The 26347-nt window shown below is 49.5% G+C and overlaps 1 protein-coding gene and 1 pseudogene across 1 annotated transcript in view; one reads left to right on the forward strand and one right to left on the reverse strand.

Moving 5' to 3' along the window:
* The window catches only part of LOC139266579 (CUB and sushi domain-containing protein 1-like), a 3131815-nt gene that overhangs the window by 1854846 nt on the left and 1250622 nt on the right, over nt 1-26347 (reverse strand). The gene's annotated exons all lie outside the window — the stretch shown is intronic.
* Nucleotides 10696-10897, forward strand: LOC139267520 (U2 spliceosomal RNA; annotated as a pseudogene).

The raw sequence follows: 26347 nt of genomic DNA on the forward strand, positions 1-26347 counted from the left end.
TGGCCATAAAGAACTGGCTCAAATGGCTCACAAAGTCTGCCCAATCTTCTCCTTCCACAAATCGCTCCAACAATCCAATTGTGCTCATTTTTGCATGCAAAGGTTCTTGTTGCCTCCTCGCCAAATGTTGTGTATGCAATAACTGTTAGACTGAGTATTGTTTAACTCCAAGAGGTATAGCCTTGGCTCTGCTTTATTAAGGTCCAAAGTGCCGAAGATACAAATGGCTGGCCTTTTATACTTGGGCTGCACACCAGTGCATGCAGCCCAATGGCCTCCAAAAGTGACGCCTTCTCATGGCTAGTGATCCCTAAAGTACATACATGGCAGGCAGTACATTGGCTTCATGTTGAATAAAAAGTCAGAAGAACTACAACTCTGGTGAATTTGCGCACAGCAAGGTCCCATGAGCAGCATTATGATAATGACCAGATAATCTGTGTTAATGATATTGATTATGGGTTAAATATTGGTCAGGACACCGGGAGCAACTCCCCAGCTCTTCTTCAAGTACTGCCATGGGATCTTTTATGTCCACCTGCGATGGTAGACTCAGTTTAACAACTCATCCAAAAAAAGCATATTGACAATGCAGCATTCTCAGTACTGCAGAGACTGAGTATCTCTGCATTCAATAGGATCATGACTGATCTTCTACCTCAGCTCCACCTTCCTGCACTATATCCATATCCCTTGATTCCTTTAGTATCCAAAAATCTATCAATCTCTATCTTGATTATACTCAACGGCTAAGCATCCACAGCTCTCTGGGATACAGAATTCAAAAGATTCACAACCCTTTTAGTGAAGAAATTTCTCCTCATCTCAGACCTACTATAGTCGATCTCTCCTCAGAGGAAAATCCCCCCCATCTAAGGAATCAGTCTAGTGAGTCTTCGTTGAACTCCCTCTATGGCAAGTATATCCTTCCTTAAGTAAGGAGACCAAAACCGAACACAGTACTCCAAGTATGGTTTCACCAAGGCTCTATATAATTTACTTATTTTCTCATACTATAATCCCTTTGTCATGAAGGCTAACATCACATTTGCTATCTGTAATGTATTTGCTTCATGGGTTCTTTGCTTAAGAATTCATTGCTATTAAGAACTAGTTGGTTTATTGACAAAGCTTTAACAATCACCACTGCACAGTACTAGTTCATCCAGGAGGCTCACAACTGCATACCTCATCGTGGATGACCTAGAACCAACTGACTGGGGTTTTATTGAGTCTTATAAACATCACGTGACTGGCTAAGCCACTCACAATGCAACAGCTCTCCAAACTCACAGGTTCATAGGAAGTAGTGTCTCAAACGAGTGTACTATGCTTAAAAAAGGGGACTACAGTGGAATGAGGGCAGAGTTAGCTAAAGTAGACTGGAAACACAGACAAAACGGTGGCACAATTGAGGAACAGTGGAGAACTTTTAAGGAGCTCTTTCATAGTGCTCAACAAAAATATATTCCAGTGAAAAAGAAGGGCGGTAAGAGAAGGGATAACCAGCCGTGGATAACCAAGGAAATAAAGGAGAGTATCAAGTTAAAAACCAATGCGTATAAGGTGGCCAAGGTTAGTGGGAAACTAGACGATTGGGAAAATTTTAAACAACAGCAAAGAATGACTAAGAAAGCAATAAAGAAAGGAAAGATAGATTACGAGGGTACACTTGCGCAAAACATAAAAACAGATAGTAAAAGTTTTTACAGATATATAAAACGGAAAAGAGTGACTAAAGTAAATGTTGGTCCCTTAGAAGATGAGAAGGGGGATTTAATAATGGGAAATGTGGAAATGGCTGAGACCTTAAGTAATTATTTTGCTTCGGTCTTCACAGTGGAAGACACAAAAACCATGCCAAAAATTGCTGGTCACAGGAATGTGGGAAGGGAGGACCTTGAGACAATCACTATCACTCGGGAGGTAGTGCTGGATAGGCTAATGGGACTCAAGGTAGTCCCATTAGCCCTGGTCCTGATGAAATGCATCCCAGGGTATTGAAAGAGATGGCGGAAGTTATAGCAGATGCATTGGTTATAATCTACTAAAATTCTCTGGACTCTGGGGAGGTACCAGCGGATTGGAAAACAGCTAATGTAACGCCTCTGTTTAAAAAAGGGGGCAGACAAAAGGCAGGTAACGATAGGCCGGTTAGTTTAACATCTGTAGTGGGGAAAATGCTTGAAACTATCATTAAGGAAGAAATAGCGGGACATCTAGATAGGAATAGTGCAATCAAGCAGATGCAACATGGATTCATGAAGGGGAAATCATGTTTAACTAATTTACTGGAATTCTTTGAGGATATAACGAGCATGGTGGATAGAGGTGTACCGATGGATGTGGTGTATTTAGATTTCCAAAAGGCATTCGATAAGGTGCCACACAAAAGGTTACTGCAGAAGATAAAGGTTCGCGGAGTCAGAGGAAATGTATTAGCATGGATAGAGAATTGACTGGCTAACAGGAAGCAGAGAGTCAGGATAAATGGGTCCTTTTCGGGTTGGAAATCGGTGGTTAGTGGTGTGCCACAGGGATCGGTGCTGGAACCACAACTGTTTACAATATACATAGATGACCTGGAAGAGGGGACAGAATGTAGTGTAACAAAATTTGCAGATGACACAAAGATTAGTGGGAAAGCGGGTTGTGTAGAGGACACAGAGAGGCTGTAAAGAGATTTAGATAGGTTAAGCGAATGGGCTAAGGTTTGGCAGATGGAATACAATGTCGGAAAATGTGAGGTCATCCACCTTGGGAAAAAAAAACAGTAAAAGGGAATATTATTTGAATGGGGAGAAATTACAACATGCTGCGGTGCAGAGGGACCTGGGGGTCCTTGTGCATGAATCTCAAAAAGTTAGTTTGCAGGTGCAGCAGGTAATCAGGAAGGCGAATGGAATGCTGGCCTTCATTGCAAGAGGGATGGAGTACAAAAGCAGGGAGGTCCTGCTACAACTGTATAGGGTATTGGTGAGGCTGCACCTGGAGTACTGCGTGCAGTTTTGGTCACCTTACTTAAGGAAGGATATACTAGCTTTGGAGGGGGTACAGAGACGATTCACTTGGCTGATTCCGGAGATGAGGGGGTTACCTTATGATGATAGATTGAGTAGACTGGGTCTTTACTCATTGGAGTTCAGAAGCATGAGGAGTGATCTTATAGAAACATTTAAAATAATGAAAGGGATAGACAAGATAGAGGCAGAGAGGTTGTTTCCACTGGTCGGGGAGACTAGAACTAGGGGGCACAGCCTCAAAATACGGGGGAGCTAATTTAAAGAAGAAGGAATTTCTTCTCCCAGAGGGTTGTGAATCTGTGGAATTCTCTGCCCAAGGAAGCAGTTGAGGCTAGCTCATTGAATGTATTCAAGTCACGGGTAGATAGATTTTTAACCAATAAGGGAATTAAGGGTTACGGGGAGCGGGTAAGTGGAGCTGAGTCCACGGCCAGATCAGACATGATCTTATTGAATGGTGGAGCAGGCTCGAGGGGCTAGATGGCCTACTCCTGTTCCTAATTCTTATTATGTTCTTATGTGTACATGGATACCCAGGTCCCTCTGAATACCAACATTTCCCAATCTCTCAACTTTAAAAAAAATATTCTGCTTTTCTACTTTTCTGACCAAGTGGATAACTTCACACTTGTCCACATTTTATTCCATCTGCCATGTTCTTACCCACTCACTTAACCAGTCAATATGCCTTTTCAGCCTCTTTGCTTCCTCCTCATAGCTTAATTTCCCATCTAGCTTTGTATTGTCAGCAAACATGGATACATTACACTAAGTCGCCTCATCTTAGTCATTAATATAGATTGTAAATAGCTAATAGGAGATCCAAAGCGGTAAGGAGTGGTGATCGGAACCGGCGAGGAGCGGTAGTCAGGACTGGCGAAGTCTGGAGGTCAGGACCGGCGAGGAGCAGAGGTCGGGACCGGCGAGGAGTGGAGGTCGGGACTGGCGAGGAGCAGAGGTCGGGACCGGAGGTCGGGACTGGCGAGGAGCAGAGGTCGGGACCGGAGATTGGGACTGGCGAGGAGCAGAGGTCGGGACCGGAGGTCGGGACTGGCGAGGAGCAGAGGTCGGGACCGGTGAGGAGCAGAGGTCGGGACCGGAGGTCGGGACTGGCGAGGAGCAGAGGTCGGGACCGGTGAGGAGTGGAGGTCGGGACTGGCGAGGAGCAGAGGTCGGGACCGGAGGTCGGGACTGGCGAGGAGCAGAGGTCGGGACCGGAGATTGGGACTGGCGAGGAGCAGAGGTCGGGACCGGAGATTGAGACTGGCGAGGAGCAGAGGTCGGGACCAGAGATTGGGACTGGCGAGGAGCAGAGGTCGGGACCGGAGGTCGGGACTGGCGAAGTCTGGAGGTCGGGACTGACGAGGAGTGGAGGTCGAGACTGGCGAGGAGCAGAGGTCGGGACCGGAGGTCGGGACTGGCGAGGAGCAGAGGTCGGGACCGGTGAGGAGCAGAGGTCGGGACCGGAGGTCGGGACTGGCGAGGAGCAGAGGTCGGGACCGGTGAGGAGCAGAGGTCGGGACTGGCGAGGAGCAGAGGTCGGGACCGGAGGTCGGGACTGGCGAGGAGCAGAGGTCGGGAGCGGTGAGGAGCAGAGGTCGGGACCGGAGGTCGGGACTGGCGAGGAGCAGAGGTCGGGACCGGTGAGGAGCAGAGGTCGGGACCGGAGGTCGGGACTGGTGAGCAGTGGAGGTCGGGACCGGTGAGGAGCAGAGGTCGGGACCGGAGGTCGGGACTGGCGAGGAGCAGAGGTCGGGACCGGAGGTCGGGACTGGCGAAGTCTGGAGGTCGGGACTGACGAGGAGTGGAGGTCGAGACTGGCGAGGAGCAGAGGTCGGGACCGGAGGTCGGGACTGGCGAGGAGCAAAGGTCGGGACCGGTGAGGAGCAGAGGTCGGGACCGGAGGTCGGGACTGGCGAGCAGTGGAGGTCGGGACCGGCGAGGAGCGGAGGTCGGGACTGGCGAGGTCTGGAGGTCGGGACTGGCGAGGAGCGGATAGGTTGGGGCACAGGAGTGGAGTAGCATGGACCAACTGTGGAGTCGAGGCCCAGGGAACACGCAGCACGGGCCAATATCGAGGTTATGAGGTCATGAGGCCTATATTGCGTGCTATGAATCCCAGGGAGAGAGAACCTGTGGAAGGAGGACAGTAGAAGTATGTTCGTGTGTATGCACTAGGCCCATGCAGCAGAGCCTAGTCTCCATTTGTCTCGGATTCCCTTGCCACTGGACCACGACTTTGCTCCGTCAAGACTGTGTAGTGGCTGGTGTGCAATGGCCACCCCACATTAAGAGGATTCACGCACAGGCATTTTCCACCATTTAAGCTCTCATCAGTCACCTGGGAACTCATTTTTAGTGTGGAAGCAAGTCATCTTCAACTCCGAGAGACTGCCTCAGAAGAAGAAAATAGCTGAGGCCCAAGCAATGATCCTGACGGTACTCCACTTGTTACAGCCTGCCAACCCGTACAGTTAGGTCTTGACCTGTTCAACTTCTCCATTATGCCCAATCTGAATCTTCTTCCTGATTCCTCCTGAGTGCCAAGATATCTTACAAAATGAATGGAATTGTTTTGGTAAGTCACCAGAGGGGGTTATACAGTGGATAATCCACTTGCATTTTCAGAAAAATTTTATACAGTTCTGACAAAAGGTAATTGAAAGAAGATCACGGTAGCTCTGTGGCATTGCTTGTGGTCACAATACGAGAGAGCTGGGTGTAGGAAGGAAAGCTTTAGTACTGAAGGCTGATGAGCAAAAAAGGAGACTGGCATATATAGCATATATCATTCAGGAAAATGACATGTCCTATTAGCAGCTAGCCTGTCCCCATCATTTCAGGTACCTGGCCAGATACCCAGTCAGGTCCGTCAAAAAGGCTTCCTCAGGATTGGGTAGGACAGGACAAAGAGGCAATGTCCATGCAGTCTAAATGGGTTAGGACCTCAGCATACACAGCCCTCAGGAGCAATCGGGAAGGAGATTCAGGATTGGCTCATGCTGACCAAGTGACACCAAGAGCCACTCAGAAATATTATTGGTCCAATAGAGTATCGCAGACACAGCGACACAATTACTGATACACAGATCCAAAGCAAATGAGATTATATAAATCGTAGCGTCCCTGTAAAAGTGATTTGTTGTACAGATCTATAACCATTAAACCATAGCAGCCATCAACTTGGTGCAGCTTGACACCTTGGTGAGTGATGTTTTGTGGCAGAAAGAGACCCTTTCACTTAGTTTTCTTGACGAGCCTGTGCCCAATAATTCTTTACCATGCCCTGCACTGAAGGCTAATTATGCTGCTCAGTTGCAGTACTTTTATTTATGGATATTCAATACAATAACGTTTCAATTAGGTAGACTTGTATAATAGGAAAATGTGCAAAGTACCAGATCAATGGAGACATGTCTTAATTTCCCTGGCATAGTTCAGACAAATCAGGAGTGTGATGGAATACTCTTCACTTGCCTGGAAACTCAAGAAGCTCGAACAAAGCAGCCAGCTTGATTGGCATCCCATCCACCACCTTAAACATTCACTCCCTCCACCACCGGTGCACCGTGGCTGCAGTGTGTACCATCTACAAAATGAACTGTGGCAACTCGCCAAGGTTTCTTCAACTGCACCTCCCAAACCCGCAATCTCTACCATCGAGGACAAGGGCAGCAGGCGCATGAGAACACCACCAACTGCAAGTTCCCCTTCACGTCACACACCAGCCTGACGTGGAAATATATCACCGTTCCTTCATCGTCACTGGCTCAAAATCCTGGAACTCCCTCCCCAACAGCACTGTGGGAGTACGTTCATCACAAGGACTGCAGCGGTTCAAGGCAGCTCACCACCACCTTCTCGAGGGCAATTAGGGATGGGCAATAAATGTTGGCCTTGCCCATATTCAGTTAATGAATTAAAAAAAATACAACTCAAACTAACGATTACTGTTGACCATATTATGGGATAGTTTCACACATTCATTTAACATTCCCATGTCCACAATTTTGACACTGACAATAACCCTTTTATTTTAAATGGAGAGTGATGTCATATGCGTGTGTGAGGCATTTCCTATGATGAAATAGCCAGCAGCAATTTCTAGTTATTATCTTAATGCTTCACTTGTTTTTAAATAATATACAAGGAAAGCTTTGCATTATATTACTCCCTGTAGGCATTCCACCACTGAAAACAGCAGCAGGACTACAGTTATAATAGATATCACACTGTCTCCTGCTCAAAGCCGCCCTTTCACGGGACTCTGAACTGATATAATTAACTCCCTCAGTAACAGTCTGTGTAGCCATGCTGTTTTCACTTCTGCTACTGGACTTGCTCCATTCTGTAGTTTTTTTTGCACACTCTTCAACAACCATGCACTGCAGTATTCTTGCCTGAACTTGGTGTTTTTTTTTAAGTCATGCTGTTCACCCCCGCCGCCCCAGATAAGTCCTTGCTGTGCATCAGCCCTGAACCTTATTTTCTGACATGCTTGATGCCTTCTTTGGTTTGTCGGAAGCTGTCCTCCCCCACAGAAAATCTGCTCACAATGAAGACGATGAACACATCCACAACCTCGCCCGTCAATCAGTGAAATAATCTTCAGAAAGATTATACACTCCACAGCTGGAATAATCAAATTGTATGACATTTTTATTGGATAAGTGGCTCATTAGTCCCTTGTGAAGTGTTGAAGGATTATTGCAGGCGCATTGTGACCGGCTGTGATTTTCTTTCCCACAAAAGAAGTTACATTGAAGAAATCAGATGTTTCTAAACTGTACAAACTCCTGATTTGGATGGTCGTTCATTATTAAAAAGAGAGATTTCTCCATTTTTTTCCGAGAAGAAAATATTGCCCTCAGTTCTGATCTTGACAGTTGAGTTTCTTATCAATCTTTCCGCTATGATGTTTGTTTGAGAAAAAAATATTATTATTTATATTTATATAGCGCCTTTAACATAGTAAAAAGTCCCATAAATCAAATGTTATCGCAAGAAAGCTTTGACAGATTTCAGCTTTCCTACAATCTGTAAGAATATGGGCTTTGGAGGGTATTTGGAGGGATCAGGCATTGCAAGAGTTGAATCACCACAAACTGTTTGTTACAAGTGCTATACACTGTACTGCAAAAACCACAGCCTGCAGAGTACAGGTGCTTGGTGCATCAGAAATGGCCTTTTGTGTGGCGAAAATAGACTTGGTATTGTAAGGAAAAGAACATGAATTGTCTACATATCTCCAGCTTTATCTCATATCTCTTTCTCCCTGGGGGAATGTCTGAAGTACCGCAAGTCATTGAAACATAACCAGCTAAATTCCGTTTACTAATTTTCAGTATTAAGATCTGCTCGACCATAGTTTAACAGAAGATGGTCAGTTTATAGTTTTTATTGAGTTAATATAGTTTTCTTCATTTGGTTTTATACTTGTTAGAATTAGGTTAGAGTATGTAAAAAAAAACAAGCAATAAGTAGAAACCATTGTCACCAAGATCCTGGGCGATGTCATCACCATGGAAACAGAAACACCTTATGCTGGGCTCAGATAAGGGAGGGCCCAAGGCCTGTGCTGGCCACAGACCGGGGAGAATGGGTAGAATGAAGATCCATTATTAGATGGAACTTTCTGGGCTTTTTTGGGCGACATTCTAGTGGGTTTGGGTCATTCTCAGCATAGAAGGGTCAGGTTCGGTGCTGATCATCAAGCACTTGAAGAAAAGCAGGAGATATCTCGTAATGTTGTGCCCAATATTTTTTCCTCAACTAACATCACTTGAAAAAAAAAGATTATTTGGCCATTTATCTGACTGCTGCTTGTGGGACCTTGCTGTGTCCAAATTGGTTGCGTGTTTCCCGATGTTCAAACATACTTCTTTGGCTATGAAGCACTTTGGGAAGGCACTATATAAAGGCAAGTTCTTTCATTATTATCTCTGATCAGGTGGCAAATGAGCCATAACCCACTCTGAAGAGACTGTGATCGAGGAGCTTTGTAGTTATTTTTGGGCATTTAATAAAAAATGCTACGTTATTTTTCTGGGCAAACATTTGGTATTTCTTGTATTGAGTTAAAGATAAAATGTCATTGCTTGTAACTTTAGGAAGCAATGCTTCTTCTAACAAGGTTAAAATTCTCTCATTTATGATTTCAGGAACTAAACAAATTTTACAAAGTAAGTAAGCATGTATTAAACATCATACAGTAGCATTGTGTCACCTGGAATCAATGGTAACAGGTTGTAGATTGGGAAGCAGTTCTGATGATGTGTATCATGACCTCGCCCCTCCCTATCTCTGCAAACTCCCCCAGCCCTACAATCCTCAGAGATGACTGCGCGACTCCAGTTTCGGCTTCTTGAGCATCTCCAATATTAATCGCTCCACCATTGGTGGCCGTGCCTTCAGCTGCCAAGGCCCGAAGCTCTGGAATTCCCTCCCTAAACCACTTTGCCTCTCTCACCTCCTTTAAGACACTCTTCAAAACCTACCTCTTTGACCAAGCTTTTGGTCATCTGCCCTAATATCTCCTTATCTGTGTCAGAGTCAAATGTTGTTTGATAATGCTCCTGTGAAGCACCTTGGAACTTTTTACCATGTTAACGGTACTATATAAATATAAGTTGTTGTTGTTGAGACTTTAAAATTAAATGTAGAATTTGGGACGCTGAGACAGAGCACAAATGACGGAATATTATTTTTCTCTCCCCTTTGTGAAGCACCATGGGATTTTTTCTAAGTTAAAGAGGCTATATAAATGCAAGATGTTGTTATGGATTGAAGCTGTCAATTGTGACAGAAAACAGACGGTGAATCAGAAACTACAACAGTCTACAGCGTGGATCTTGCATTACAATCGTGATTAAACTTCAAAAGTACTTTATTGGTTGTAAAGCGTTTTGGGATGTCCTGAGATTGTGAAAGGCATGATAGAAATGCAAGTCTTTCTTTTTTTTACAAACATTTCAATGTAATGAGGAAATTATTTTTGAGAAATATATTCTTATGAGTACACTTCACTGATAAAATGCCATTAACAACCCCCAAAAGTGCTTTGGATAGCTGAAGATAGCATTTAACATTTAAACATATATATAATTACAAAGCACTTTAAACAAAAAACTAATTTGTTTGAAGAATTAAAAACTCATTAAGTTGTCTGTGGTGAGTAGAAATATTCATATTTAAGCTTGGAACAAATAATTAAAATTGCTTCTGTGAATGCAGAAATATAGCATAGGGAGTTGCTTACGAGCATATCTTTTCGTCTTTCTATTACTTTCCTGTTTTTAATTTTCTTTTTAATTTCTTTAAGCCAACAAAATAACTAAGATAAAGTAAAAGTTCCAAGCAACACAGATTGATCATTCACTGATGCGTTAATTTTCGTTCAGTCAGAGCAAACCAACGCAGAGCTGACAGAAAATCTGCATCAAAGCAGTAAACCATTAGATAAATTTCAGAGTGCAAGGTACAAAGACCAGTGTCTTGTTCATAGAAACAATTGTTGCATGTTCACTTTGTTACCTGATATCCCCAACACCATTTTCATCATGGGGCTCAATGCCATTAAAGCATGACGTTGGGTCATTGGTTCAAGAACGCACTGGGATCGGATTTTGACTTTTGGGCAACTGGCCAGCGATGTGTGCAAGTCAACCATATGTTCACTTCTCGGCCTTTTGGCTAAGATCATGCGTAACTGACCTGACAGGGGAGTAACCATGACCCCAAAGTGGTTCTCCCTGAATCAGGAAGGTGATTCTCCTATGCTTTTTGGAAATAGGAGGTGGGTGGGGTGGCTTGACCCATCCACCTCCATGGCACGCACCTGGTATTGCAGTACTTCCAGGAACGGTGCAGTGGCTCTAGGCCTTTTGGCTAAGAGCATTGGCGCAGAGTGATCCTTGATGTGTGCAAGGTGACCTCTGGTGTTTGTGATTTGACAAAGAATTGGAAAGATTGGCTACGAATTAAAAAAAAAATATGTTCACACAGTGAAGAGGCCGAGCAATTTTCAGGGCACAGCCTCATTTGAATTGTGCAGGCAAGCTGCAGGGCCCCAAACAGGGGTCGGGGAGTCGCTCGTCGGATTCAAGACTCAATATTGGGACAGGGCAGCCACCAGCAAGGTATGTTGCGGGGCTATCGGGACAGCGGGTGGTGGGAATGATGGGGCCAACCACAACCTGGATTACTTTTGTCGGCCCAAGAGGATCAATCCTGGATCAGCCGTTGAGACTGCCCCTTCCAAGTTGCTACCAACGCAAGATAAATGATATTTATTTTTTTTAAAACCTCCCTGTGGAAGTCAGCAAGTACACGAGTGCTCCCCGACTCTACAGAGGTCGCAACTGACCTCCCCTGCTCCCCCCGCCATAGCTCACTCCAATCTGATTGATGTCTGCTTTTCCGGCGACTGCTTGGGAAGGCGCAAAAGGCGGTTCAGATCTCGCCTGTCGGTCTATTTTAAATGGGGCCTGAGGCTGATCGGGCCTCGGGCCTACCTGTTCCGGTGCAGGGATCATTCCTTGCATGCAATTCGTGCCACAATTTGTACCCCTATAACTGTGTCATTGAGCAGCAAAGCCACTTCCCATCAACACGATAGACGGTGTGAATGCATCTTTATACCGAGCTGATGGTATTGATTTAGTGGTCTGATTTATTTGTAAGCTGATCACACATCTGCTATGGTATTTCCTGAGTTAACATCATGCAATAAATTCCACGGAATATCTGATTTATTAATTTTAATAAAGAGGACAATTTTCTTTGACATGTTTCACTTCCAGCACAATGCCTCAGTCGGATCAGAGGATTAGCTGTGGAGGTCAGCGCACCTGATTCATGGCATTCCTGATTGTCAGATGATTAATTTTAATGACTGGAAAATCGACAGCACTGCAAATTGGGCATGCTGACCTCCAGGTTCATTTCTCCCATCTAGACTTCAGGTTAGTGAGGCTCTGTGCCAGGAGCAGGGCCTTGCATAATTACCCCAAGTTCTCTCTGATTACAACATAGCTCTAAATCTGCCACTGCTATTCACAAGATAAAACCAGGTGCAATTTTGCATAATATGTTTTGTTGCATTCATTTCAAACATGAATCAAGTTATCAGGCAGTAACAAAGGAAGAGATTTGGCACATCAACCATGATAACATTTCTGATTCCTTCTCTGGATTCTCTTGGTCTGGTGCACTTTGGTGGAGTGGATAATTGTGAGGAGGTAGCCCTCAATAGCTAGGTTGGTGTAGGTGCAATGAACGAGCAGAAATTGTACTGAGGAAAATCTATTCTCCAAGGACTTACTCTCATACACTCGTAAAGCCCTGTGTGCATCTTGACCACTCTCTTTTGTTTTTCTTACGATATCCTTGACTGTATGAATCTTTCCAACGAGACCATTTTGTTATGTATGCAACACCTTGTAAACAGCATTCTATCGCCACCAGATGGCACATCTGTTGGAGTCCCAAGGGATCCCAGTATCCCTTGGTAGCACTGCATATAAGCAGGCCTCCCATGCTGTGCCAGCACTCTGGAGTCAGAATAAAGGAACAAAGGTCACACTTACTCAAGTCTGCAGTACTCAGTCACATTGCTTTATTTGAGACATAACAACTGGCGACGAGGATGGGATAATGAACCACCACGCGAAAATACAGAGAACTGTTGGTATCCTGGAAAAATTCTCAGAAGGTGACGATTGGGATGCCTTCATGGAGCGACTCGACCAATACTTCGTGGCCAACGAGCTGGAAGGGAATGCCAGCGATCCTCCTCACCGTCTGCTGGGCAACAATATATGGCCTCATGAAGAAACTTCTTGCTCCGGTGAAACCAACAACCAAATCATATGAAGAACTGTGTACGCTAGTCCGGGAGCACCTAAATCCGAAAGAGAGCGTTCTGATGGCAAGGTATCGATTTTATACATGACAACAGTCTGAAGGCCAGGAAGTGGCGAGCTATAATCGCCAAACTAAGGCACCTTGCAGGACATTGCAAATTCGGTGGATTCCTGGAGCAAATGCTAAGAGACTTTTTTGTGCTTGGCATTGGCCATGAGGTTATCCTTCGCAAACTACTGACTGTTGAAACACCGAACCTGACAAAGCCATAACGATAGCCCAGACAGTTATGTCCACCAGCGATAAAAACCAAACTAATTTTGCAGTATAAAGATGCATCGGCAAGTACTGTACAAAAAGTAATGTCATTTTCAGGCAGGAATGCATATGGCAGCTACACAACCTCAGATAATTCAGAGACCGCCATCAAGTGTGATTGCGAGGCAATTAACACCTTGTTGGCGCTGCGGAGGTGATCATCGAGCCCATCAATGCCGCTTCAAACACTATGCGTGCAAAGGTTGTGGAACAATGGAACATCTCCAGCGAATGTGCAGACAAGCTGCAAACCACCACATTGCAGAGGAAGACCGATCCATGGTGGATCAAACTGAACTAGAGATTCGAAACGAGGAGGCAGAAGTGTTCGGGGTATATACCTTCACCATGAAATGTCACCATGAGGTGCCGATCCACTTGGTTCCCGGTACACGACCCGTCCACCACAAGGCACGTGCATTGCTCTACATGATGCGAGAGAAAGTGGAGATTGAGCTGGATGGCTGCAACGAGAGGGCATCATCACGCCGGTTGAGTTCAACGAGTGGGCCAGTTCAATTTTTCCGGTTCTCAAGGGCGATAGCACGGTCAGAATTTGTGGGGACAATAAAGTAACGATTAACCATTTTTCGCTGCAGGACTAGTACCCGCTTCCCAAGGCAGACGACCTGTTTGCGACATTGGCAGGAGGGAAGATGTTCACCAAGTTGGACCTGACCTCGGCCTACATGACGCAGGAGCTGGCGGAATCTTCGAAAGGCCTCACCTGCATCAACACGCACAAAGGTCTGTTCATCTACAATAGATGCCCGTTTGGGATGCGATCGGCCGTAGCTATTTTTCAAAGGACCATGGAGAGTCTGCGCACCATGGTTTTCCAGGACGAAATATTGATCACAGGTCGGGACACCATCGAACACTTGCAGAACCTGGAAGAGGTTGTAAGTCGGCTAGATCATCTGGGACTCAGGTTGAAATGCTCAAAGTGTGTTTTCCTGGTGCTCGAGGTCGATTTCTTAGGGAGAAGAATCACGGCAGATGGCATCAGACCCACTGACGCCAAGACGGAGGCAATCAAGAATGCGCCGAGACCACAGAACGTGATGGAGCTGCGGTCATTCCTGGGACTCCTCAATTATTTTGGTCATTTCCTAGCCGGGTTAAGCACCTTGCTAGAACCTCTACACGTGTTGCTAAGCAAGGGAGATGACTGGGTCTGGGGGAAACCATAAGAGACTACTTTTGAGAAAGCCAGAAATCTGTTATGACCCATGTAAACGTTAAGTGCTAGCTTGCGATGCGTCTTCGCACGGGGTCCAGTGTGTATTACAACAAGCAAACGAATCGAGAACATTGCAACCAGTCGCTTATGCGTCCAGGAGTTTGTCCAAGGCCGAAAGGGCTTGCAGTATGATTGAAAAAGAAGCTCTGGCATGCATTTACGGGGTGAAAAAAATGCACCAGCAGCTGTTTGGGCTTAAGTTCGAGTTAGAAACTGACTATAAGCCGCTCATATCACTATTCTCAGAAAGTAAAGGTATTAATACCAATGCCTCCGCTCGCATCCAAAGATGGGCGCTCATGCTGTCTGCATATAACTATGTAATTCGCCACAGGCCAGTCACAGAGAACTGCACTGATGCTCTCAGTTGGCTACCATTGCCCACCACCGGGGTGGAAATGACACAGTCTGCAGACTTGCTTTTGGTGATGGATGCGTTTGAAAACGAAAGGTCATCCGTTACGGTCCGCCAGATCAGGAACTGGACCAGCCAGGATCCTTTACTGTCGTTTGTAAAAAAAACTGTGTCCTCCATGGAGCTGGTCCAGCATCCCAGCGGAGATGCATGAAGAGATTAAGCCATGCCAGCGGCGCAAAGACAAAATGTCCAGACAGGCGAATTGTCTTTTGTGGGGTAATCGCGTGGTTTTGCCGAAGAAAGGCAGGGAAAGGTTCATGCGCGACCTATACAGTACCCACCCAGGCATAATAATGATGAACATAAGAACATAAGAACATAAGAATTAGGAACAGGAGTAGGCCATCTAGCCCCTCGAGCCTGCTCTGCCATTCAAAAAGATCATGGCTGATCTGGCCGTGGACTCAGCTCCACTTACCCGCCCGCTCCCCATAACCCTTAATTCCCTTATTGGTTAAAAAATTATCTATCTGTGATTTGAATACATTCAATGAGCTAGCCTCAACTGCTTCCTTGGGCAGAGAATTCCACAGATTCACAACCCTCTGGGAGAAGAAATTCCTTTTTAACTCGGTTTTAAATTCGCTCCCCCGTATTTTGTGCCCCCTAGTTCTAGTCTCCCCAACCAGTGGAAACAACTTCTCTGCCTCTATCTTGTCTATCCATTTCATTATTTTAAATGTTTCTTTCTGAACTCCAACGAGTAAAGACTCAGTCTACTCAATCTATCATCATAAGGTAACCCCCTCATCTCCGGAATCAGCCTAGTGAATTGTCTCTGTACCCCCTCCAAGGCTAGTATATCCTTTCTGAAGTAAGGTGACCAAAACTGCACACAGTACTCCAGGTGCGGCCTCACCAATACCCTGTACAGTTGCAGCAGGACCTCCCTGCTTTTGTACTCCATCCCTCTCGAAATGAAGGCCAACATTCCATTCGCCTTCCTGATTACCTGCTGCACCTGGGGCAATTGTGGAGCAGTGGAGGCGTGGCCTAAACAGTTGGAGCTGTGAGCAGTGAGAGAAGGAGCTGCTGCTTTTGCTCCTGGCTGGGCCTGTGAATCAGCCCAGGAAGAGAAGGAAGGAAGGAAGGGGCTTCACCACCAACTTTCACCCAGAGGGAGAGGAGGAAAAAGCAGAGAACTTGAACAACTTCACCATTTCTACAAAGAGTTGGAGAGAGGGGGAAAGACCAACAACAACATCCAGTGTGGAAGGAGGGAGACTCTACCATTCTACAGGTGGGTGTATTGGTGCAGTCCCTAAAAGACTTTGCTGTATCGGTGGGGGGAGGAAAGAAGACCAGTCGGGGGCCGGAACATCGCGGGGAGTGTGTGTGTGTGGAAGTGTGTGTGGGGGCCTTGCTTACAACTAGGCCCCACACACCTTTGAAGCACCCCTCCCCCATTGCGTAGCCTGGGATAGCTGGAGCTACCAGGCTGAAGAAACAATTAATCCAGCCTAATTAACATCGTTGGGAGTGTGTGCCTGTGTGGCTCCAGCTGCACCAGGTGAAGACATCTTCTCCCCTCACCCGAAGACCACCCCAAAGACTATTTTTGTTTGCCATCTGGGGATTGCACCCACCCACAGCTGCGAGGGGAGACCTGCCCTCGCAGTTTCCCCCCTTCCCACCCCCCTCTCTCTTTCTCTGTTACTCTCTGTCTCTCCCCTCTCTCTCTGAGAGCCCTTTTCCTCCCAAATTAATTGGAAAAATATCAAACAATTAAGACAACTGAGCAAAGGGAGCAAGGCCCCTCCCCAATTGTCAACTAGGGGAGAGGTGTGCCTCGTTAAGAGCTCCTCTGCTCAGTCTATTAAACGAGGCCATTTAAAGACCATTAAGGCCTGTGACTTTGGGGTGGGTGTAGCCCTTAAAGGGACCCCGTGATGGCGACCCCATCTACGCCGGTGGCAGGGCCAGCTAGGACTTATGCGCAGGCGGCATCCACATCCACGGCACCTCCTGCGCCACCTGCTGCCCTGCCACCATTCAGACTTATAACTACGAAACACGGGGTCAAGAGCTACACTCACCCCACAATGAGCATTGAGGAGTGCGTGCGGGCGATGGCTGGGGTAGTCGGCCCCTCGGCCATTGTCGCAGCCTCCAAGATGTCTGGGAAGGCCGTGTTCTTCCTGGGGTCAGAGCGGGTGGTGTCCCTGGCCATTGAAAAGGGGCTCACGGTGGGCGGGGCGTTCCTGCCGGTGGACCCTCTCGAGGCCACCGCGCAGAGGGTCATTCTATCAAACGTCCCGCCCTTTGTTCCCGCTGAGCTCCTCCTCCCTCACCTACACCAACTGGGGGAGGTAAGGTCGGGGATCAACCCCATACCGCTTGGCCTCAGGAAGAACAGCCTGCGCCATGTGTTCTCCTTCCGCCGCCAGCTCTTTGTCCGGCTGGCGCGGGAAGAGACGACAGAGGGCAATTTTAATGTGGTGCACGAGGGGACTGCCTACCGCATCTTTTGGACGTCGGATGGCGTGCGGTGCCATGCCTGCAGGGAGGTGGGGCACGTTCTCAAGAACTGCCCCGCCTCCAAAGCCGCCAAACCACCGAGGGCGGCCAAGGCTGGCGCCGCCGCCACCCCTCCCCCTAGTAGTGTCCGCGTGCCGGGTGCTGTGGGTGCGCGGGCATCGTCGGGGGCCTTTGTTTTCACGGCCTCCAGCGGGGGGGTGGGAGAGCGTCCGGCCGGAAAGAAGGCGCGGAAGAAGGCGAAACACCTAGAGGCGGGTCCCCTTAGTGCGCCAGACAAACTGTTCACTGCGCTCGGCCCAACCCCGTCACCGGCGAGCGCGGGGTGCCCTGAGCCCGTGCCCGAGCCCTTGATTAATACCGCAGAGGGGTTCGGGCGCGGGCAAGATAAGAAAGAGGGGGGAGTGGAGCGGGAGGCCTCGGCAGACACGGGTGACTCCCTGTCTAAGTGCCCCCCCAGGAAAAAAAGGAGGCGCCGCTCCAATGAGGCGGGGGGGGAACAACATCCCTCCGCGGAGGAGTCGGTGCCCGCCGCGTGTCCCGCGTCCCCCACCGGCGCCTCCAAACTGCACCGTAGGCAAGAGGAGTCTGTCCCCGGGGAGGGTGAGGCAGTCGAGGCTGCCCAGCCGCTGCCTCCCGGGGATGGCGTGAAAGATCTGCCTGTTGTGGGGGGCGTGGGGCCAGCGGAAGAATGCGTAGCCGCCGGGCCGAGCGTCCCGGGGACTGAGGCGGGCGGGGCCGAAAAGGCCGAACCTGAGCCCGCCCAGCCAATATCCAACTTCCCCCGGGATTTGCTCGACTCGGCAGAAATACAAAGTATTAACACTTTTAATGAATCTGTACACGCTGGGCCGGGGGGTGGCGGCGGGAAGGGGGAGGAACACCCACCCTCGCCCCCTACTTTGGAGCTGGAGCGCTTGGAGGGCCTGGGGATTTTCTATGGCCGGGTCTCTCCTTGTTCCCCGGTTCCTGGGGCGGAGGAGGAACCCCTTCCGCTGTCGCTTCCCGACCCAGCACCAATTCTAAAAGAGCCCAGTGGGGACTCCTCTGCTGACGATCCTGGGGGTGGGATCGGGGCAGAGCCAGGGCCAGATGGGCGGCCGGGCCGTTTGCCGTACCTCGTGCGGTCGACGGGCCGGCTGCTAGCGGCGACCTCCCGGAGGAGGACGGGGACTCGGTGAAGGACACGGGTGAAGATTTCGAGTCCATTGCCAGTGAGGCGGTGGATCTCCTCGTGCCCGCCGCTGAGTCCCCCCTCATTCCCGTAGAGGATCTCCGGGACTTTTTGGTCGAGAGCCAGGGTCGCCGCAACCGAGCCCATCTGGCCCGGGAAAGATGGTCCGAGCCGGGGCTGCTCATCGCTTCCGTCCGCGTCGCCGCTAAAACCATGGCCGCGGTCGGGCCCTTATCAAGGGCGCAAGGCCTTGAGCTGCGCCGGCTCAAAAAGTTCCTCGCTGGGCTGCTGAAGGAGTGGAGGTCAACAAACGACTCCGCTCCCTCCCCCGCAATAGGTTAAGGTAGAGGTTGCACTATGCTTTTGCCATGAAGATAACCATAGCCAGCCTCAACATCAACGGCGGCAGAGGGGCACGTCGTAAATTTGACAATTTTTCGCTCCTGCGGGAGGGGAAATATGCGGTGTGCTTCCTGCAAGAAACCCACACCATTCCGGGAGACGAAGCCACGTGGCTCCTGGAATGGCAAGGAGAGGTCCGCATGAGCCACCTCACTGCCACTTCTAGTGGGGTGGCCATCTTGCTGGGCCCGCATTTTCAGCCGGAGATCTTGGGGGTCGAGGAGCCCATGCCAGGCCGCTTGCTGCACGTAACGGTTCACCTGGGGGACGTGCCGCTCCATCTCGTGAACGTGTACGCCCCTCAGCCCGGCCCGCAGCAGGCGCGCTTCTTCGAAGAAGTGTCTGCTCTTTTTGGCTCCGTCGACGTCGGCGATTGCATTGTCCTCGGGGGGGATTTTAACTGCACCCTCGAGGCAAGGGACCGCTCCGGTGCCCCGCAGAGCATGACGGCGATGGAAAAGTTGAGGGACCTGGTCGGGTCCTTCGACTTGGTGGACGTCTGGCGAAATCTCCACCCCGACTCCAGCGCCTTTACTTGGGTGAGGCCTGGAGTAGGATGGTCCAGAGTCGATCGCCTTTACGTGTCTCGGGCGTACGTTTCCTGCGTCCCGACAGCCTCCATGCGGCCGGTGCCGTGTTCGGACCACCACCTGGTATGGGCGGAGCTCGCTTCGCTCCGCGCGAGGACGGGGTCCGGGTACTGGCACTTTAACAACCGCCTGCTGGAGGACGTGCGGTTCCAGGACTCGTTCCGTCGATTCTGGTCCGACTGGAGAAGGAAGCAGGGGGGCTTCCCCTCCTTGAGGCTATGGTGGGACATGGGCAAGGCTCACGTCCGCGTCTTCTGTCAAGAGTACGCGAAGGGGTCAACCAAGAGGCGGGCGGCCGGAGTCGGGCGCCTAGAAAAAGAGGTGGAATCCCGTCTCGGTCAAGTCGTCGAGGACCCGGCCCTGCGGACGGTGTACGAAGCTAAGAAGGCCGCGCTGAAGGACCTGCAGCTCGTCGGGTCCCGAGGCGCGTTCGTGAGGTCGCGGATCCGGTTCCTGCGGGATCTGGACCGCGGCTCCCCCTTCTTCTACTCGCTGGAAAAAAGGCATAGTGTCCGTAAGCAGCTCTTGACGCTGCTGGCCGACGACGGCTCTCTCGTCTCGGATCCGGAGGGTGTCAACAACAGGGCCCGTGAATATTACGGGGCTCTGTTCTCTCCGGATCCGTCCAGTGAGGAAGCGCGTAGAGTTTTGTGGGAGGACCTGCCGAAAGTCAGCCCGGAGGGCGGTGAAAATTTGGAAGCTCCGCTAAGCCTGGCGGAGCTGACCAGTGCCCTCGACCGGCTCTCGAGGGGAAAATCCCCGGGGCTGGACGGGCTGACCGTGGAGTTCCACAGGGCATTCTGGGACGTCCTGGGGAGCGACTACGCGCGGGTCCTGGGGGAAAGTCTGGCGACCGGGGAGATGCCCCTCTCTTGGCGCAGGGCAGTCATCATCCTGCTGCCTAAGAAGGGCGATCTCCGCCTCCTTAAGAACTGGCGCCCGGTCTCCCTCCTCAGCACGGACTACAAAATCTTCGCCAGGGCGATGTCTGCTCGCCTTGGCACCGTGCTAGACCACATGATCCACCCTGACCAGTCCTACACGGTCCCGGGCCAGACAATCCACGATAACATCCATCTGGTCCGGGACCTCATCCATCATTCCCAGGAGGCTGGTCTGTCGGTCGCCTTCCTATCTCTCGACCAAGAGAAGGCGTTCGACAGGGTGGATCACGACTATCTGCTCGGAACTCTGCCGCTTTCGGGTTCGGGACGCATTTCGTCACCCGGATCCGACTTTTGTACGCCGCCGCGGAGTGTCTGATTAAGGTTAACGGGTCCTTGACGGCACCCCTTCGCTTTAGGAGAGGGGTGCGCCAGGGATGCCCCATGTCTGGCCAGTTATATGCCATCTGCGTGGAGCCTTTCCTGCGCCTCCTGCAGACGAGGTTGACGGGACTGGCTCTGCAAGGGCCGGGCGGGGAGGTCGTCCTCTCGGCTTACGCCGATGACATGCTCCTCGCGGTAGAGGATCCCGCTGACCTGCGGAGGATGCGTGAGTGCCAGGAGATTTACTCGGCCGCATCCTCCGCCAGAATCAACTGGGAAAAATGTTCCGGACTCCTGGTGGGTCAGTGGCGGGTGGACTCCCTGCCGGAGGAGCTCAGGCCTTTTGCCTGGAGCACGACCCATCTCCTCTATCTGGGAGTCTACCTTAGCCCCGACGAGGAAGCCTGGCCGGCGAACTGGCAGGAGCTGGAGGCCAAGGTCGCCGCTCGCCTAGGGCGCTGGACAGGACTGCTCCGAGTGCTGTCCTACAGGGGTTGAGCGCTAGTCATAAACCAGCTGGTGGCCGCAATGTTGTAGTACCGGCTGGTCACTTTGACCCCTCCCCCTGCGCTTGTCGCCAAGATACAGAAGAAGCTGGTGGACTTCTTCTGGAACAACAGGAAGCATTGGGTCTCTGCCGCGGTCTTGAGTCTCCCGCTTGAGGAAGGCGGTCAGTCGTTGGTGTGCGTCAGCGCCCAGCTCGCGACTTTCCGTCTTCAGACCCTGCAGAGATACCTTTACGTCGAGCCCCCTCCTAGGTGGTGTGCACTGGCGACGTATTTCTTCCGCCAGCAGCGCGACCTCAATTACGACACGCAGCTCCTGTTTGTGAACTTGGGGGGTGTCAGGACCGCCCTCCAGGAGCTGCCTGTCTTTTACAAGGAACTCATCAGGGTCTGGAACAAAGTCTCCACCAAGCGCAGCTCTCCGCCGGCTGGAGTGGCGGCTGTCCTGCTCGGGAATCCGTACCTCCATGACCGAGGTTTTATGTGGCGGTCGGAAGAGAGGGCTGTGGCTGGTGAGGTGACCAGGGTCAGGGACCTGCTCGATGGCGGAGGAGCGAGCTGGATGGCGGCAGGCACGCTGGCGCGGCGCCTAAATTCAGCCAACGTCCGCCACGCGGCCGATGCCATCGAGTCGCTAAAAACAGCTTTGGGCCCTGACTCTGTTAGGTGCATCGAGGAGGCTCAAGCACGTGGGGAGATCCCGTCCGAACTGACCCCCATCCGGACGGAATTCCTCATCGGCGCCAAACCCCGGAACCTCCCTCGGGAGCCGGCGCCTCACAACTTGAGCCGCCTCGAGGAAATCCCCTCCATGCCTTTCGGTTCCGCGCAGAGGGGTTTCCTGTACGGGCTGCTCCTGCACACTCTCAACTTTGCCATCCTCGCCGGCCGTCCGGACACGCCATGGCGTACCATCTTGCCGTCCGGAGGAGGCGGGGGTCCCCGATGGAGGGCACTCTATGCGGGAGTCCTCCCACTATTCATCGGGGACTTGGCCTGGAGGGTGGAGCACGGAGCAGTGCCGTGCAACAAATTTTTAAGCTGGTTCACGGACTCCCACGCCGCCTGCAATTTCTGCGGTCTGGAAGAGTCCGTGTTCCATGTTTTTATGGAATGCACGAGGTTGCAGCCCCTGTTTTATTATTTAAAGGGGCTGCTCCTGAAATTTTGGCTGCACTTCAGTCCCACTCTCCTGATCTTTGGGCACCCTGTGCGGAGGGGAGCGGGTAGGGCCTCCTCGTAGGACTGCTCCTGGGCACGGCCAAGGGTGCCATCAGCCGGTCCAGGCAGCGGGCGGTCGAGGGGGTCGTTCAACCTGACTGCCTGCCTCTCTTCCGCGCGTACATCCGCGCCAGGGTGTCCTTGGAGATGGAGCACGCGGTGTCCACCGGTACGCTCGCGGCCTTCCGCGAGAGGTGGGCACCGGAGGGACTGGAGTGCATCGTCACGCCCGGCAACCAAATTTTAATTTGATTTTATGTTTTAAAGTTTAATTTGTTTTAATTGCCGGTGCTTTTAGTGTCCCCCTCCCCTTTTATAGGGGGCACTGGAAAAAATTTGATTTTAGTGCCCAAAAAAAAAAAAAAAACCACAAAAAAGAAAAAAAGGGCCTTGTAAATGTCTGGTGTGTCATCCAGGGTGGGTGACACAGTTTAATGTTTATGTTTTTTTCAGGTAAACTCCAAAAGAGTTTCATGCACAAGGACCCCCAGGTCCCTCTGCACTTCAGCATGTTGTAATTTCTCCCCATTCAAATAATATTCCCTTTTACTGTTTTTTTTTTCCAAGGTGGATGACCTCATATTTTCCGACATTGTATTCCATCTGCCAAACCTTAGCCCATTCGCTTAACCTATCTAAATCTCTTTATAGCGCCTCTGTGTCCTCTACACAACCCGCTGTCCCACTAATCTTTGTGTCATCTGCAAATTTTGTTATACTACACTCTGTCCCCTCTTCCAGGTCATCTATGTATATTGTAAACAGTTGTGGTCCCAGCACCGATCCCTGTGGCACACTACTAACCACCGATTTCCAACCCGAAAAGGACCCATTTATCCCGACTCTCTGCTTTCTGTTCGCCAGCCAATTCTCGATCCATGCTAATACATTTCCTCTGGCTCCGCGTACCTTTATCTTCTGCAGTAACCTTTTGTGTGGCACCTTATCGAATGCCTTTTGGAAATCTAAATACACCACATCCATCGGTACACCTCTATCCACCATGCTCATTATATCCTCAAAGAATTCCAGTAAATTAGTTAAACATGATTTCCCCTTCATGAATCCATGTTGCGTCTGCTTGATTGCACTATTCCTATTTAGATGTCCCGCTATTTCTTCCTTAATGATAGTTTCAAGCATTTTCCCCACTACAGATGTTAAACTAACTGGCCTATAGTTACCTGCCTTTTATCTGCCCCCTTTTTTAAACAGAGGCGTTACATTAGCTCCTCTCCAATCCGCTGGTACCTCCCCAGAGTCCAGAGAATTTTGGTAGATTATAACCAATGCATCTGCTATTACTTCCACCATCTCTTTTAATACCCTGGGATGCATTTCATCAGGACCAGGGGACTTGTCTACCTTGAGTCCCATTAGCCTGTCCAGCACTCCCTCCCTGGTGATAGTGATTATCTCAAGGTCCTCCCTTCCCACATTCCCGTGACCAGCAATTTTTGGCATGGTTTTTGTGTCTTCCACTGTGAAGACCGAAGCAAAATAATTGTTTAAGGTCTCAGCCATTTCCACATTTCCCATTATTAAATCCTCCTTCTCATCTTCCAAGGGACCAACATTTACTTTAGTCAATCTCTTCCGTTTATATATCGGTAAAAACTTTTACGATCTGTTTTTATGTTTTGCGCAAGTTTACTTTCGTAATCTATCTTTCCTTTCTTTATTGCTTTCTTAGTCATTCTTTGCTGTTGTTTAAAATTTTCCCAATCTTCTAGTTTCCCACTAACCTTGGCCGCCTGATACGCATTGGTTTTTAATTTGATACTCTCCTTTATTTCTTTGGTTATCCACGGCTGGTTATCCCTTCTCTTACCGCCCTTCTTTTTCACTGGAATATATTTTTGTTGAGCACTATGAAAGAGCTCCTTAAAAGTCCTCCACTGTTCCTCAATTGTGCCACCGTTTAGTTTGTGTTCCCAGTCTACTTTAGCTAACTCTGCCCTCATCCCACTGTAGTCCCCTTTGTTTAAGCATAGTACGCTCGTTTGAGACACTACTTCCTCACCCTCAATCTGTATTACAAATTCAACCAAACTGTGATCACTCATTCCGAGAGGATCTTTTACTAGGAGATCGTTTATTATTCCTGTCTCATTACACAGGACCAGATCTAAGATAGCTTTCTCCCTTGTCGGTTCTGTCACATAATATTCTAAGAAACAATCCCGTATGCATTCTATGAATTCCTCCTCCAGGCTACCAACTGCGATTTGATTTGACCAATCGATATGTAGGTTAAAATCCCCCATGATTACTGCCGTTCCTTTTTCACATGCCTCCATTATTCCCTTGATTATTGTCCGCCCCACCGTGATGTTATTAATTGGGGGCCTATAAACTACGCCCACCAGTGACTTTTTCCCCTTACTATCTCTAATCTCACCCATAATGATTCAACATTTTGTTCATTGGAGCCAATATCATCCCTCACAACTGCCCTGATATCATCCTTTATTAACAGAGCTACCCTACCTCCTTTCCCTTCTTGTCTATCCTTCCGAATTGTCAGATACCACTGTATGTTTAATTCCCAGTCTTGGCCAACCTGCAACCACGTTTCTGTAATGGCCACCAAATCATACCCATTTGTCATGATTTGTGCCGTCAACTCATTTACTTTATTTCGAATGCTGCGTGTGTTTAGGTAGAGTGTTTTAATATTAGTTTTTAAACCATGATTTTTAGTTTTGACCCCTCCTGCAGCCCCTTTATATTCATACATAAAGGCTATAGCCAGATCCCATGTGTGGTGGCCCGGCATCGAATCAGATTTGAAGTCTTGCATGCGTCAATGCAACACTTGCACTCAAGGAGGCACCACTAAGTTTGTGGTCATGACTCTCCAAAATGTGGTCTAGGATCCACGTTGACTTCGCTGGCCCATTTCTAGGCAAAATGTTTTTGATTGTTGTGGATGCTTATTGAAAATGGATTGAGTGTGTAATAATGTCAGTAAGCACCGTCCACTGCCAACATTGAAAGCCTACGAGCCATGTTTGCTACGCATGGCCGGGCTGTGCTTCACCAGTGCTGAATTCAAGGAATTCATGACCCGCAATGGGATCAAGCGCGTCACATCTGCCCCGTTCAAGCCCGCATCTAATGGCCAGGCAGAACAGGCAGTCCAAATGATCAAGCTAAGCTTGAAATGCGTGTCGGAAGTCTCCCTGCAGACCCGCCTGTCCTGAGTCCTGCTCAGCTACCGCACAGAACCCGACTCGCTCACTGGGGTTTCCCCTGCCGAACTGCTCATGAAAAGGGCACTCAAAACAAGGCTCTCTCTCGTCCACCCTGATCTCCTTGATCATGTCAAGGGCAGGCGGCATCAACAAAGCATGTACCATGATAGTGCAAATTTGTCACGCAATATTGAAGTCAATGACCCTGGATTTGTACTCAACTATGGACGTGGTCCCAAATGGCTTGCTGGCACTGTCGTAGCCAAACAAAGGAGTAGGGTGTTTGAGGTCAAACTTGCAAATGGACTAACTTGCAGAAAACATTTGGACCAAACCAAACTGCAATTCACAGACAGCCACAAGCAACCTGAAGAGGATACCACCAACTTCGACCCTCCGATACACACACGAAGCTGAACTCATCATTTCCAGCAGGCCAGCAAGGCCTGCTGCACAGCAGCCCAACAAAGGCCCAACCAACTCACCTGCACCTGTGTTTGTACCGAGACGATCGACTAGGGAGCGGAAAGCCCCAGATCGTCTCACCCTGTAAATAAGTGTACTGTTTATTTTGGGGGGAAATAAGTGTACTATTGACTTTGGGGGGGTGGGGCGGCGGGGCGGGAAGTGATGTTATGTATGCAACAC

Source organism: Pristiophorus japonicus, chromosome 7 (genome assembly GCF_044704955.1).
Source record: "Pristiophorus japonicus isolate sPriJap1 chromosome 7, sPriJap1.hap1, whole genome shotgun sequence".
In the NCBI taxonomy this organism is placed as follows: Eukaryota; Metazoa; Chordata; class Chondrichthyes; family Pristiophoridae; genus Pristiophorus; species Pristiophorus japonicus.